We start from the raw sequence: 16,791 nt of genomic DNA on the forward strand, positions 1-16,791 counted from the left end.
CTCTCTCTCTCTCTCTCTCTCTCTCTCTCTCTCTCTCTTTCTTTTCTTTCTTTTGTGTTGTCTGCCATGTTTGTCAGTCTTTCATATTAGGAAGGTACATTTTTTTTTCTGTTTCGGTGGCCAGGTACCTCCACATAAGGGCTGAACTTCTAGGAGGCAGAACCAAGGCTTGGCTCTTGAATGCTATCCCTCATCTGGAGACACCACGTGGGCATATGACTTTGGCCTAAAACGCCATGGAATTCCTCCACTAAGAATGAAACATAAAAGTCTGGCACAATTTTCTACTCATGTTGACTGCCATCTTCTCTCTGACTGCTGCTTGCTTTCTACCTCCCTTTACAAAATGAGTAGTAATTCCATCACCTCCACCCCTTCCATGTCTAATCTCTCTATGACATCCAATGAGGAGGAGGCGGCAGACAGCTGAGGCCCTGCAAAGTCTATTGAGGAGAGTGCTGCCACAGTTGAGACTACACGTGCTGCTTCCCAGTTAGCTCCACTCTTACTGTGGGAGGGTATGCCTCCATTCAGGTACCCTTGGGGTGAAGTGCCTCAGTGTCCACCTGTAGAAGGCTGCAACCACACTCTCCACCATAGATGGCGCTGCACCGCCAGGTGAGCTAGAAAGCTCACACGTGTTGGTATTTTTCCACTACTCCCAAGGTATCACCTGGGACTGGGAGCAGTTGACCAATCCAAGAATGACACGTCCGAAGCAGGGTCTGTTTCCTTTATAAGGGATGGGTTCCATCTTATCTGGGTCTCCGCCATGTGGCTTATGCTCTAGCTCCCAAGAGACATAAAGCTTTTCTGCAGAAGGATCCTGTGTCCCGCGTGGTTCTTGCAGGCGAGACGGAAGCGCGGGGCATCCACCTATTCCTGAAGGATTTCCTTACACTACATTATAATCCCCAGTCACTGCAGGCTCGCCTATCTCAGGCGTCAAAGACTGACAGAAGCCTTTCCTGACAGCCTGGGACAAAATGTCACTAACCAGCCCTGGATGCCCACCCTCATAGTTGAATTAAATCAGGCAAGGGCAGAGGTTATGACCTTTTTCTCTTCAGTTTTTTGAAAGGTTTGGAATAATATTAAAAAGGCTATTTGATCCTTCCAGGATGCTCACACATGCCTTAATTGGTGGGGTGATATTGTTAATCCTTATTTTTTTTTAAATGTCTCCTTCAGCATAATCCACGGCAGCAGGCATCAACTAAGGCAACTCTACACCTGGTAATGGCTCTTGGGTATCCTCCCCAAGTCCTCCAAAGGACCTGAAATTCAATAGATTATTATCTATTCCTCCCACCATGACTACTTTCCAGGAATGAATGTTCTTTGAAGATTAGTCCTCAATGACAGGCAAGAACTTGCTCAACAGGCTTTCTAAGACAGAAACACTCCAGTTACTGTGCCCTTCTGAGGCGGAGTCAACAAGACCTGAGCAAAGAAGTCTGGTTCCTGCTGAGTGCCCATGTAATAAATAAAAAGGGTAGGTATGTTGGAAGATAAGACCTAAGAGGCTGAGAGATGAGCCAACCTGGAGTCTGTCTGAGGGCCTAGCAGCAGATGCAGTCAGAGGTCCTGATCATGTCCAGCCAACGAGGAACAACCAACCACACAATTTTCCTGGATCAGGAGGCAGCCTGGATGCTTGCAGGAGCGTATATAATGCTCTTCCCATTGCTAAATAAATGAGTCTGCTGTTTGTCTGTTTACCTTTAACAGATTCTTGGAGTCTGTTCTGTTGATTCCTTTCCTTCTCACCCCCTCCCCCAGAGATGTTTGGTCCCAGCAACAATTATATATATGGAACATTTATTTATACATAAATATATATATACATATTCATATGTGTGTATAATATATTTTATATTCTTATTTTAAAAGGATTGCAAAGATCTATAAGATATTTTTGTTTCATTTTCCTTCAGTACTTTATGACATCATTGGACTGAGCAGCATTTCCTTTGATGTATTTCAACTTTTATGAAATAGGGAAAAGTCATATCAATAGAAATGAAAATATACCCTTCTGTTTTATCACTGAAGGTGAGAAATACAATGAAAATAACTGTCAGAGAGGCAAGCCACATGAATTCAGTTTGTCTAAGAATGCCGTTAATACCTTTTACTTGACGGGTTAAGAAGACAAGATGTAGATGTCAGAATCATAATTAGAGAATGATTCCCAACTTATTTTCCACTCTACTACTTTTTAACACTATGCACAACTCTCTAACTTCCCTCATCACCCTAGGATCAGATACTAACCATCTAGGCAGAGTCTCCATTCCTTACAGATGCTTAAAATAGTACTCAGTCGTCAATTCAACTACTTATTTAGTGTTATCCATTCCTTACAAGGGAAACCAAACTCAAAGTGTTCACCATCACTCACCATCCTCTCCTCTTTCTGCTCAGGATTAAGCCCTATTTATTCAAGTCTTGTTGCTGTTTTTATTTGTTCTCTGTAGAATCTGTGCTCTGTACACAAAAAAATCATGAGAGTCTCAGAATTGATATGCAATCATCCCAATTAATTTTATGTATCAAGTGATAAGTATTGCCTTTCCATATTCATCCCTCTAATATCACAAAGTAATCCTTGGAAATGGTTTTACCCCAGTGTTACACATCTGTGAAATTAAGCAGATACTTGCATGTTTAATATTTTGATTTATAAACTAGAAGTGCACTAGTCTGCATAGCAGTCATTCTTTAACAGTACACCGAAAATTTCAGAAAATAATTGCTAATCTAAACTCTCAGTGCTAAATGGCTACAGGTGATGACAGAAATTAAAGGATTGAAAATGCTTCTGTTTTAATGTACAATAAATGTACTGGATTCCGTGATGTTGAGTCAGAGTAAGAGAAGATTCTGTGTCTGTCCATAAGGGGTTCTCTAGGCCATAATAAGCAGAGGAATCTTGTGTAATGTGAAACATAGAGTCATATTGATAAGATTATGTCATAAAATGAGATTATTGACAGAAAGAAGCTACTAAAATAATTGAAAGTAAATGGTTTAAAATAGACTCATATTTTCTATGAAGAAAATCTTTCATAATTTATGATGATGTCTATTCATGGAAGAGATAGCTGAGTCCTATCTTTCATTTTAATATAATACTTTGCAGTAGCTTCATTAGCATAAATCAATGTACCATGTCTACTATCTAGAGAAGAGTGTTTTTCATATCATTTAACTCTAATGTTAGGAAGGAAGATTATTCTGTTTTTATTTTGGTGTTGCTCTCAATGTTCAAGTATGGAGCTGAATCCCTACAATTTTATCATAGCAAAAATGCTTCACATAAAGAAAAAAATAAAGATATACTCAATACAAGTTGTCACATCATGAGATGGCTGAAATTATAACAATTTAAATACATTTATTCAGAATGGAAAACCCAGTAGAATGTTATCAGCAGTTTCATTTTGATAAAGAATATATTAACTCATTATAATTTTTATAAGATCTGATATATCTGTCAGGGCTCTGCTTACAGTTAAGTGTTTATAGAGAACTGAATTCTTAAAGTCAATGAATTGTGAGAACTATGATTGTCATTTTATGGACAAGGATCTACAGGCTTGATTTTATGCTAATTCTTATTTTATTAAAGTGTTCAGGCTGGGGAAAAAATCTGTGGGAAAGGGCTTGTTGTTTAAACATTAGCAACTAAATCCAAATCTTTAGAACCTCAAATGAAAGCCAAGTATGGCAAGGTGTAACACTAACCTTGGTGCTGAGAAGTGGAGACAGGAGGAGCCCTGGAGTTCAGTAGACTGCCAATTTCATCATTTGAGTGGCTTCAGGTTCAGTAGAGACCCTTTTTCAAATAAAAAAAATAGAGGAATGTGTTAGGTATGACCTATGAGCTCCAGAGTTGCACATATGAGCATGCGCAGTCATGCACATATTCATTCATACGTCACCCACATAATGATTTAATCTCATACAAAATGATTTGACGAAAATCTCAGCACGAGTTCCACAACAGGCAAAGATAGTTGCCCTCTAGCTTGGTGGTGGTGGCTCACATGTTTAATTCCAACACTTGGGAGGCAGTACACGGAGACCATTATGAGTTTGGTAATCCCAGCACTCATGAAGCAGAGGCAGGTGAATCTCAGTGAGTTCAAGGCCAGCTTTGTCTATAGAATGAGTTCCAGGACACACACCAAAGCTACAGAGAAACCATGTCTCAAATAACAAAAAAAAAGAAAGAAAGAAAGAAAGAGAAAAGAAGAAAGATATTTGCCTTTGAATAATATATTCTGGCGTATGATATTGGGATGGGGGCTAGAAACTGTACAATAGATATTATGTATTTTATCGAAGTTTTGTGGTAATTTGGTTGGTGAAAAGTACAGTCTAAGATGTAAAGTAAAACAAAGAATTAAGCATAAGAGGTTCCTGGACTAAGAATGCATTTAAAATAGCCTGCCAGGGTCAATGTAACTCAGAAACAGAAAGCTTAGTTGAAGCTGAACAAATGTCTGGAGATATTTACTGTATTCTATCTGAAACAAACATTTAGAACAAGGACTCTAAGAACAGCAAGGGTTAAGCCATGTGTTTGTCAGTCAGTGTGGCAAGGTTGGGAAGGACAATGGAGGCTGGTGGAAGATGAAGGATGGAAGCCATTTGTGAGAACACTGGGGATGAGGCATATGATCAGCTTGTTCAGTAGCATTTTTGTGAATTACATAGAAAGTCCGAGGTTAAAAACTAATGAGAGAAAAACGAATGGTGCATGAATATAAAAGTGTGCCTTGAAAAATTTTGGAATTTTATAGAGGCCTAAAATTATATTTATCCAAATGCATTAAAATGTTTATCAATAGATAAATATTATTGATAGAGTGCCAGGCTAAAAATGACAGAAATATTTTGAGATTTTATTTTTAATTGTCACATTTAAAATACTATAAATTAATTATAAAGGTTTAGAATTATATTACAGGTACAACAGCTGACTAGATAATTGACTCCTATAATCCTGATGGAACTGATCACCCTATTCCTTATTGGTAGATCTACATTTACCCAGACACGTCAGATGTGTTTTTGATGATAGTGAGAATGAACGAATCCAACCCCATTTATTTTTCTGAAGACTCTAATGCTGAATATGTTATATCTCCATCACATCACTCATATACACCAAACAATTGTCTTGTATAAAGGAACTTTTTAAATTTTTTTCATTTCAGATTTACTTAATTATTTAAATTTCCATTTCCAATATTTTTATACAGTTGCTCTTTTGTATAATCACAAATAGTTTAGCAAAAAATATTTAATTATATCTTAATAGAGTCATTAAATTGACTTTCTAAAACCATCTTTGGGTTCCAATTTTAACATTAAAAACTTACACACTTATTTCACTAGGCTGTACAAAGAATTTTTAACAGCACTCTCTGTTTTTATTATTATTAATTTTTACAATGTTTGTAAGTGAACAATATATCCTTAATACTCTTTTCTTTACGGCATCCTATTTATATACCATCCCTACTAACACTTGCACCGGACCCTACTGTTAACCTCCTCAGATTCAAAACTTTTGAATCTGTCTCTTGACTCAGTTGAAGAAGGGATACTTCTGAGACTACTGAACTAGAGATATCCACCGAGGCCTGGTGGAGTCACCGGAGCCCACAATTTTCCCCAGTCCCAGAACTTACCACAAATGGTATAACAATGATGGTAGGATTCTATGGCCCCAGGGCAATTACAGAAGGGGAACAGAACGTAAGGGGGCAGGAGGAAAGGGCTTTGAAATATTCTCATCTGGGCGAAATGCAGCCATTGTGATCCTTAGCTCACAGCTGCAGATGACTGCATTGGGTCTACACAAGACTGAGTTCACAAGGGATCAGATATTTTTTGTGTGTGGCTTTGTGTCAGAAATCATGAAAAATGCATTTTGTGGGAACGTTAGTTTGGGTAATCCTTTATCACATTCTAACACACAGCTGGCTCCCAGAAATCTGGCTTCTGGGTCCTACGCATATAAATCGTATTTTCCTTATCCGCCCCTGTGCTTATGATTGTTGCTATAACCCAGTTGTGGAATGTGCTACAATAAACACTGATTACGGAGTTTGATGATATGTTCGCTTTTAATTTGTCAGGTAAACCCAGGAGTGGTACAGATTTATCTTATGAAAGATGTTACTTTTTCAGTTTTTTGAAGGTCTTCCATAGTGGTTTTCACAGTGGACTCTTGGACAATCCCACTGTCAGTGTACAAAGGTTCTCTTTTTTATACGTTCTTGTTATAGGAAGCTGCCAGCACTGCAGAGGCCCATATTCACTCACATTCATTCCCTATCCATATGGGCAGGCAGAAAGGTGTCTTATCCTGAAGGTGCATACCGGATTTACAGTGACTTAATGAAACAGTAAAGGATTAAGATCCTCTTTATACCGCTATAAATTTTTTAAAATCCTGATCCATACTGTAAGAATTCCTGTGATATAGAAAGGAGCAAACATTAAGAAAGCATAATTCTTTAGACCCAAGCATATAAAACTGTCTTAATAATGAAAATAAATTATAAGAAGAGAATGCACGCTCCACAAAAGTTTAGAGCACTGGGTAAGACAGTGTCAGTCTAATTAATATAAGTGGAAAAGGGTAAATAAGAAGACCTCTTTTCAGATATGAGAGCAAAGCAAAGGCTTAAAGCTAAATAAGCATATTTGTTAACTGCCTGGGGGAATGTAAAGCCTCTGGCACACTGAGAATAGCTCAACCCAAAAGCAAAGCACATTGAGATTTACTTCTAACTGCATTCAGTGAGACATCCGCAGCAGCCCTCAACCATAGGAGAAACAAACCATGCTCTTAAATGAATATTCTTACCTCAGTCTACTTTCCTAGATGATCTACAAATATGAGATATTAGAAAACAAAACTGCAGGGTTGACTCCCTGAAGATTGGACAGTAGGACAGAATGAGAAGAGGTGCGAGAAAGGAGAAGGGAAGGTAAATAAAATTTTAAAAAATTAAATAAATAAATAACAAAATATCAAAAATAAAAAATTTAAAACAATGTAATAATTTTTACTCTTCAACTATATATTGAAATATCAGAGTTTATTATGCAAAGAATGTGGAAAATACTTGATTAGAAAAGTTAGATGGGGTGCATTAACATATAAAGAACCACAGGAAAATATGAACACAATTAGAAACCATGAGATTGAAATGCCAGAGCAAAATAACAAAGATGATGAGGAATGATCAAGACAAGTTCGATAATAGTCTTGCTAGAACTGAAGAAAAAACATATAAGTTAATGCAGGCCTGTACAGAATCCCCACATTTAAAAGATTGCAAATTAAAGGAACTAAACAGTCCATCCAAGATCTATAGTCATACCAACGGTCTTCATAACACAGCAGAGACCAGGCTGATAAGACTGTTTGAAGATAGATGAAAATTTCTTCACTTGACACATTGGTCGTCATGGTAGCCACAAGTAACATAACTTTGTCCCATCTTGTTCTCAGCCTCATCAGATCAATTTGTGTCTCATCTTCTTCATGGTATCCATCTTCCTGATGAGTTCAGGCAGCTCCTTGTTCTATGACATTTATCAGATATGTGAAAATATTAGTATTTTGGCTTATTTGACTATTCACTGCATTTAGTCAACATTTTTTCTTTAGACTTTGTAGTTATCACGTCAAATATGGAGGTATGCAAGATGGTTTTGACTAAAACGAAAATAGTGTTCTTAGATTTAAATGTGTACTAATTGATGAAGTCAGTCTGCTGTAGATATAAATATTTAGTAGACCCAGCAATGACTTTAAACAGTTCATTTAAACTAACAATTTATGCTAGTGAGTAATGTAGAAGATGAACATTTATGATCTCATTAACCTAAAACTTAATACTTAAAAGCTGTAGCTATTTTATAACATTGGTTTGGGGATATTTAAATACTCTCTCCTAAGGTCTACTGATGGACAATAGTTATTATGAAAGCTTAGTTTTCTAGAAATCTGTGATCCTTTGGTACAGCCCATTTGATTTTCAGTGTTCACATTGCTCCTGACTCTACATTTGATTATTAAGTTATTTTGCTCAAGACTTATTTCAGCAAAGGGTCACTATCAAAGAGTGAACAGTGCCAAAGTTCAATAATACAAATAGATATCCACATTGGAAGTAAAATAAATAAATAAACAATAAAGTTATTATAAGCTAATTTTGTAGGACAATGTGAACCAACAAGGTTACATACAAAAATGAGAATATTTTATTATATTTGTATTGCTACTCCCTTTTACTAGATTTACCGTTCTTGTGCCTTTATTATTGTTTATAAAGGTTGCTATTTTAATTGCTGAATGGAATGTGCCATATTTTGACACAACTTTTATAAGCTGTTTGACATTCAGTATGAAGGACCTATCAGAATAACTCTGATTATTAATAACATATCTCTATCCTTTACTTCCTTGTACCTCAATTATCTTAAAAATTTATCAATAATGTTGCTTCAGAAATCATGATTCACTATAGGGAAAGCGAAAGGCAGTGTGATATCAATGTGCAGAGCAAGTGGGATGGAATTTTAAGACATGGTTATATAAAAAATTTCTTTAAATACTTTGCTTCTTGTTTTTAGCTAGATTCTTGGGCAATGTTTTCAAGCAAATGCCTACCAGGTAATTCATTCCACTCATTTAAAGTTGACTTCCGTGAAGCTCTGGTTTTGATACTTTCTTAATCTGTTCCAATGATAGCATGACACTTACACTAGCACATTTTAAATATTTTACTAATATACTTATGCAATTTTGAAAGGATCCTAAAAAATTATAAAATGCCACTTTAAAATCAGTTGCCTCAGCAAATTCTGGTGGCATGGTGCCCATAGAGATAGTAAAAGTTTCTGCAGCCTAGGGCTGGTGATGTTCAAACACAAACCATGGTAGTTTTTAAATTCCTCCTGGAACTCGGGCTGTTGCATTAAGCTTCTTTGATACCAATCCATAGTGCACTGCACCTGGAAGCAATTTGGCAAAGAAAAGAATTTTTTACTGCCATAAGGGAAGAAAAGGGGCAAAAAACCCTTCATTTTAATTCTAAAGGCATAGAGGATTTGAGATGTTCTTTCTGTTACTCTAGGCTTTTCATGCAACTCTAAATAGTGCCCTTGACTTACCTGCAAAGTATAGATAAGAACATTTGCTCTCTGCCTGTCTTCAGGTTCTCTAAGACTCTCGAAAGAAATAGAACTTCTAAGAGATCACATATTCATTGAATTTGGAGGACATTATTTAATTGATTTGACTTATTCAAAAAATGAAACATATCTCTATCTCACAATATAAAATTTAAGTTCATTACAACCAAAAAAAAAAAAAAAGGAAGAAGAAGAAATTGGTAGGTCTTTGTTGGGTTATAATGTTAGAATGCCTTAGAAAAACAATAAATTCTCAATTAATTAATACATTTTAAAAGATGATAAAGCTAAGATTACTAAAAATTAAGTGACACTATTTTCCTTTTTAAAAGTAATTAGTTGGTTATCAAATATTTGTGTTTTCTTTTATATTGTATATCTAAGATGTTTGAAAAGATAGGCAAGCTAGGGTTGTTGGTAGAAACCTGATATTTCCAGACTAAAAAAGGTTTAGGCAGAGGTAAAGGAATAATGTCTTAGAAGACAATTTTAAATACATCACGATTTCAGGACTGATCTGACTTAAACAGCAGTAATATCAACAGTATCAACAACAAAAAACAAAACAAACCCCCAAAGCAAAGGTAAATTTTTGTTGAAGTGGAAATAAATTCAATAACATGATATATGATAACATATATATATATATACACACACACATATATATATATATATAAATAATCATTTTTCTATAGGAGCTACTGTCTTATTCCTAGGCAATACCAAGGTAGTTATTTCATTGTTGTTTGGAATCAGGATGAGCAGTTTGGTCTAGTCCTGAACTTTCTCCTCCTCTTAGACACTTCAGGACTGAAAGCATTGATTCCTCTTTATAATTTTTATGTTGTGAAAAAGAAAATACAATCTTTTGAGAAATATGCTCATGGTGCATAACTGTTTTTCTTTCAATAGCAGACAGACATATGCCTTTTGTCCCAGAAGACTGAAAAGGATATGGACAGTTTTTGTAACCTGGTCATTACAACAACTCAGTGCAAAGCTGCTGCACCTCTAGATACCAGAAAGTACATAGAATTATAAATAGTATGTGATCCCTAATAATGATGATAAGTGGGCTATATTCAGGTTATGCATTACTATTAAAACCTTAACCACTATTTTAAAGTGCACTCTTGCATCTATGTATGCATGTACACATATACCACACATACATACATAATACATACATACATACACACATACATACATACATGCATGCATGCATACGTACATACACACACATTATATATATGGCAGATCAATAGAGCAAGCTCAAGCAAGCACATGCATACTCACAATGAGTAAGCAAAATTGCCCAACACAACCTGTTAGCAAACCAAAAGCATGGAAACTAATGTATTGGAATCTTCCAGAGTCTGTACTGTTTGTAATGGTAAAAATAAAATGCTGCAGGTTCCTGAGTGGCTGCAGCTGCTGAAACGCTGTAGGTCCCCGAGTGGTGGCAGTCAACAGTGGGTCCCAAGAGCAGCCATTCCTAGGCAGGGATGGCTCAGTTCCCCAAGTGACTGCAGCAGGCCAAGAGGACAGACAGACAGATGGGCACACCACGAGACCACACCACAAGTCTCCAAAGACAGCTGGTCCCGGACAGGGAGCTCTGTTGGCGAGAGACAGAGGAATAGACACAGACACACCATGCAGAGTGAGGTTGGATATTTATTTAGTTGATTATGGAAGGGAAGGAGAGAAGGGGAGAAGAGGAGAGACAGAGGGGGAGGGAGGGAGGGAGAGAGAGAGAGAGAGACAGAGAGAGACAGAGAGAGAGACAGAGAGAAGGGAGAAATGGAAGCTGCATCTCTGAGAGAGATGGAAAAGAGAGGAACTCAGGCTAGAAGGCATCCACTGGTACAAAGGGGAGGGAGTGGGTGTGGCTTGTCTCTTAAAGAGACAGGTCAGACCATTATAGTATGCCTCTCAAAATTTAAGTCCTTCTTACAGAGCTGGAAAATCAAACACTCAACAGGGATTCTCAATAATGCCCAACGTCAAGCTATTGTAAAAACTGTTTCCTAAAAGGAGAATTGGTCAAGATTGGTCAAGGTCTTCTCAGAACATAAAGAGGATCCTCACCAAGTCTTGGTGGAGGTCCTCCTCCTCTTCAAAAAAAAAAATTCTTGGTCTTTGATGAAGCGGGCCTTAAGCCTGCTTAGAAACAGTGGGTTGTTTGTTGTTAGGGGAAAAAGAAATTTATTCATTTGACTGAGAACACCTTGGGCTAATAATTCGATAAGTCTTAACAAAATTTTCTGCATAATAGAACCTTTAAGGGCAATAAATCATGTGAGGACTCTGTCCAAACAACACCAAAATAGAATTTTAGTTTCAAAGGCACACCCATCTTTGTCAAGTCCCCCAGTCTTCCTTTTACTAACCAAGACTAGTATAGCAGAAGTAAACTACACAAGTCTCTGCATGCTGGGAGCCTGATTGAATCCTAAAGAAGCCTCTTATGCAGTCCTGGTACATATTCCTGCATTCTTATGGGTACCTGTTGCCAATGTTACCCATTATCACAGGGTAGAGCTTATGAGCCCAACTAGAATAAAGAGAAACTTTGGAATAACTATAGCACCAAGTATGGGATCACATAAAATCCCTGCTAGACCCCTCTAAACTTGTTACATGGTGTCTTATGGGAGAGGTGGTGTAGCTCTAATATTTTTGCTTAAGAGTCTCCTACAGCCGAGATCCTGATAACAGCAGATGAACAAGGCAACTTGCCAGGCTTTAATGGGTATGGAGCATGCTGGAGCAAAACCTCCAATGCAGATGGTCCATGCTTGGCTAACACAAATACAGGAGAACATTTAATGCCCCAGTTCTCCTAAAATTCTCTCTTTGTTTCTGACTTCTTGTGACCTTCCTGGGACTCAACCCTTCAAGTACGAGTCAAAGATGGGTACGAGCCTCTCCAGCAGGCCAACCTAAGGCAGACACAGCCCAAAATGCTAGGGAGTCTCGAAGATAGTGTTATGAAAATCCATAACTTCCACTTGGTACTCGGATAAAAACAAAAATAAATTAAAATGGTGAATAAGGCAGAGCAATAGTGCAAGCACAAGCAAGCACATACAAACTCACAACGAATAAGCAAAATTGGCCAGGACAACCTGTCAGCAGACCAAAAGCACTGTAACTAATGACGCAGGCTCCTAGCCAATCACAACTCATCAGCAGTGACCACCAGTGTCCAAAGGACCAACCAGAAAGGTTCCTATGGTAGCTTAATTTCCCTAACCCCATAAAAATCCCCCAACCTGTTCATAATAAAGAACGCCTCTATTGGAATCTCCTGGAGTCTGTGCCATTGACTTTGTATCTTTTCCTGCCCTCTGCCCCCTGGAAAATGGGGACTGCACACAGGCAACAACAACAGGCCAACAAAAGCTACACACACCCACGTGTGTATGTATGTATGTATATATATAAAACTTCACCATTAAACAGTATTAGTTGGGACACAGGCAGCAACGAAGCTCTTGCATTTATTACCCTTAGATGTAATCAAATGATTGGCATACACCATCTATATTTATCTAAGTATGTCCTCACAGTGAAAAAAAAATATCCGATATATTTCTTACAACCTGTTTTTTAGGATACACTCTATTTTTTTAAAAAATTATATGTATGATTTTAAATATTTATTTATTTATGTAACATAATTTCTTTATTAAATCTTCATGAAGATTTCACATCATTTACTCTAATTCTGCTAACTTTCAAGTTCCTACATATTCTTCCCTCATCCAGCAGTGCAACCCCAGGAAAAAGCTAGAAAATATCCAAACCGAACCAAAACAAGCAAGCAAGCATGCAAGTAAGTAAACAAAAAAATACAAACAATACCAACTCAAGCCAAACAAACAAAAAAACTTCTTTGTTCCTCCATCTTTCCCACTTCTCAACACCTCTTCATTCTTCCCGGTGACATTTGGGAGTCATGGTAAGTCACACAGTATATGCTTTGTCAGGTCAGCTTTTCTTGCAAATGCTAATTTGAAAGACAGGTCCTCCTACAAGCAATAAAGACAATCAAATTGAGGGCAATGAGCATCCTTGATGATTTAACATTTTTAAGTTTAGCACTTTAATAAAGAGATGATAAAGATTCAAAAAATGAATTCTCTGCTATGAAGCAGGCCTCAAGTTCAATTAAAAATGTTTTTCAATGATTATTCATTTGTGTTTTAATAAATAAGGCTTGCCTGAAGATCAGAGAATAAAACAGTCCCACTAGTCAGCCTTACAGACCAGGCAGTGGTGGTCCACATCTTTAATCCCAGTAGACAAACTAGTTTGCCATAGAAAACGTGTGGTAGTGGTGCATGTCTTTAATCCTAGCACTAGAGAGGAATATAAAATGGGAGGAGTGAGCACTCAAACACAGTCTCAGGCTGAGGATTCCTGAAGGCAGGATTGCCATTTCCAATTGAGGTAGAGGAAAGAGCCAGTGCCTAGCTGTTTTACTTTTCTGAGCTTCAGATTGAACCCTAATATCTGTGTCTGGGTTTTTATTAATTGTGCTACATTGGTGAGGTAGCTACATAATTGTTTTGTCATTATTGCATTAGTATATACATCTTGCTGAGCAGGTTGGTGGTATATGATGCAGGGTTGACCAATGGATTATAAACTTTGGTAATTTTTCTCCCTCAATGACCTGTGGTAGAAACTTCTGGAACTGTGGAAACTAGCCAGAATGGAGGACTTGTTCCTGTCAGTTGATTTTTACATGTCTTGAAATTAGTGTGGTGTCTTCAGCTACAGGGTTTTACCATCTAGTTCTGAATGCCAATCAAAAACAGTGCCAAGGGCCTGTGAAGTTTGCAGAAGTTTTTAGGGATCTCCATCTCCCTAAGCAATAATTCTTACAAACATCTTTAGTTTTTTCTCCTACAATCCCTGAATAAGACTTTAAACCCTAGAGCACCTATACTACTTTCCATTCAAATATCTTCTACAACCCTTAACCCCTTAAATATTTTTCCTTCTTCCTTTTACAGCTCCTTCTTACCTTCTATAGACACTCAAAATTAAGCACATAAATCTAAATATACAAAGCTGTGATTCACAAATGCACACAGCAATATCTTTCTGGGCCTATGGCACCCCCCTTAGTATGCTATTTTGCAGTTTCATCAATTTTTCCAAAAATTCCATAATGGACTTTTTCTTTGGACCTGAATAAAATTCCATTGTATATATTTACCACGTTATTATATTTTACATTTTTAAAATAATTCTAAGTCTTGGTATGCCAGAATGTGACTGCATTTGCAAAGTGATATTATTTAATAGAAACTAAGTTAACATAAATACATTACAAGAGATTTTGATTTTTCAGATTATATTCATTCTTTGAGAGTTTGGGACAATTTATTGTTAACATATTCACCCCATCTGCTACTCCTCTAACATCAAACCAACTTTCCTACACATCCAAATTTTGTTCTTATTTTTTTTAATTTTTTAAAATTCATTTTTATACCAACCACATTTACCCTTCCTTCCCCTCCTCCTTAACTCCCTACATCCCCCATCCACTCCATGAAGAGTATAATTCCTCCCATATGGAGTCAACAAAGCTTGGCATATCAAACTGAGGCAGGAACAAGCCTCTCCCCTCTGTATCAAGACCGAGCATGGTATCCTACCATAGGGAATGAGCTCCAAAATGCCAGGATAAATCCTGGTCCCACTGCCAGGGGCTCCGCTCAAACACCACACCACACAGCTGTCACCCATATGCAGGGGACCTAGTTTGGACCCACGCAGACTTACAAGTTATCAGTCCAGAGTTCATGAGCTCCTGCTAGATCAGGTCCCCATGTCTGTGGATTTCCCTACCATGAACTTATTTGTTTTTTAAATCCATCAATTTCAATTTCTCTTGAAGCAGCAGGAACAGGAGATGGATTTTGGTGGATTAGGGGATAATTAGACAAATACAAAAAGACCCTGTGAAGCTACTGGCAATAGAAAATGATTATGATTTGAATAACATTGTTATCATCTTGATTCAGTCTTCTAGTTCTTAGAGTTATAACAGAAATATTTATCTTTTCTAGGCCATCCTGATTTGGATTTTACTATTGAAATCCTAAGATAATGAAATGTCAACCAATGTCTGTAATATATACCAGGGTATACTGTGATATTAGTAGTTTAATACACTAATTATTAAAAAAAGTTCTGTGAACTAAGCAAAAATCTACAATAGTTAAAATGTAGAGAATTTAAACATAAGTAATTTAATAATAGATACCTCATAAGCAGTTATCAGTGTGGCTGAACCTGTTCTAAAGTATTGACATCACATTTAGTCTTAACATGATTCTATAAAACAGTTACCTTTAACTTCATCTTATAGATATGTAAAATTAAACTATAGGAATTTTTAATACTTGCTCATTTAAAACATAAAGAGTAATTTATATAAATCATGTTTTTGACCAATAAAACAATAATATTTTGAAAAAACATATCAGATCTGAGTTTAAGTACCAAGTTCTCTTTTGGAAAGTTCTAAAAATATTAGTTATATATTTTAAGAATAAATTGTGAAACAAATTTAATGAGGAAATGCAGGTCAGTTGCAGAGCATAGTTGCTTAGTGTGCTGTGTTAAAATGTTAAGTATCCTGATTTGCATTTCCCTGATCGCTAAGGATGTTGAGCATGACCTTAAGTATCTTTTGGCCATTCGGAGTTCTTCTGTTGAGAATTCTCTGTTCAGATCAGCACCCCATTTTTTAATTGGGTTAATTAGAGTTTTATTGTCTAGTTTCTTGAGTTCTTTGTATATTTTGGAGAGCAGGCCTTTATCTGATGAGTGGTTGGTGAAGATCTTCTCCCAGTCAGTGAAAAACCATTGACAATGACACTGGGACTTGTTTCCTCTGCATATACTGGATTTTTGGGATCCAGTCTGTTTGGATGCTCACCTTCCTGAACCTGGAGGGAGGGGGGAGAAACTTGAACTTCCCACAGGGCAGGAAGCCCCGACTGCTTTTAGGGATGGAGAGGGAGGAGGAGGGGGAGGGGGGAGTGGGAGGGTGTTGGGAGGAGGGGCGGAAATGGAAACTTTCATAATTTAATAAATTTTGAAAAAAAAAAGAAGTAAAAAAAAATGTTAAGTATCCTGTATATCAGGTGCAGGGCTTCATCCTGCAGTCCTTGTCATTTGGAAGTAAAGGCAAGACAATCAAAAATTGAAGGTAATCCTTTTCAGCCCAAGAAGTTTCACAACAGTCTAGGCTAAATAAAATTTTCTAAAATAAAAAAATTAAAACAAACATACAAAAAAACCCCAAATAATGTAAGATTAAATTGAAACAAAAAATATTAGCACTATTCTAGCTTTGATCACACAGACACATTTCTCTATATTGTTATGTATATTGACTTCTTGTGTGCATATTTATAATAAATTCTGCATACACATATGCGAGTAACACTTTCTGTACTGTTATTTTTCTGCAAGCAATTTTTTAACAAAATCACTCATCTCTCCACATTACTTTAAATAAAAACTAAAATC

Source organism: Myodes glareolus, chromosome 25 (assembly GCF_982192425.1).
Source record: "Myodes glareolus chromosome 25, mMyoGla1.1, whole genome shotgun sequence".
NCBI lineage: Eukaryota > Metazoa > Chordata > Mammalia > Rodentia > Cricetidae > Myodes > Myodes glareolus.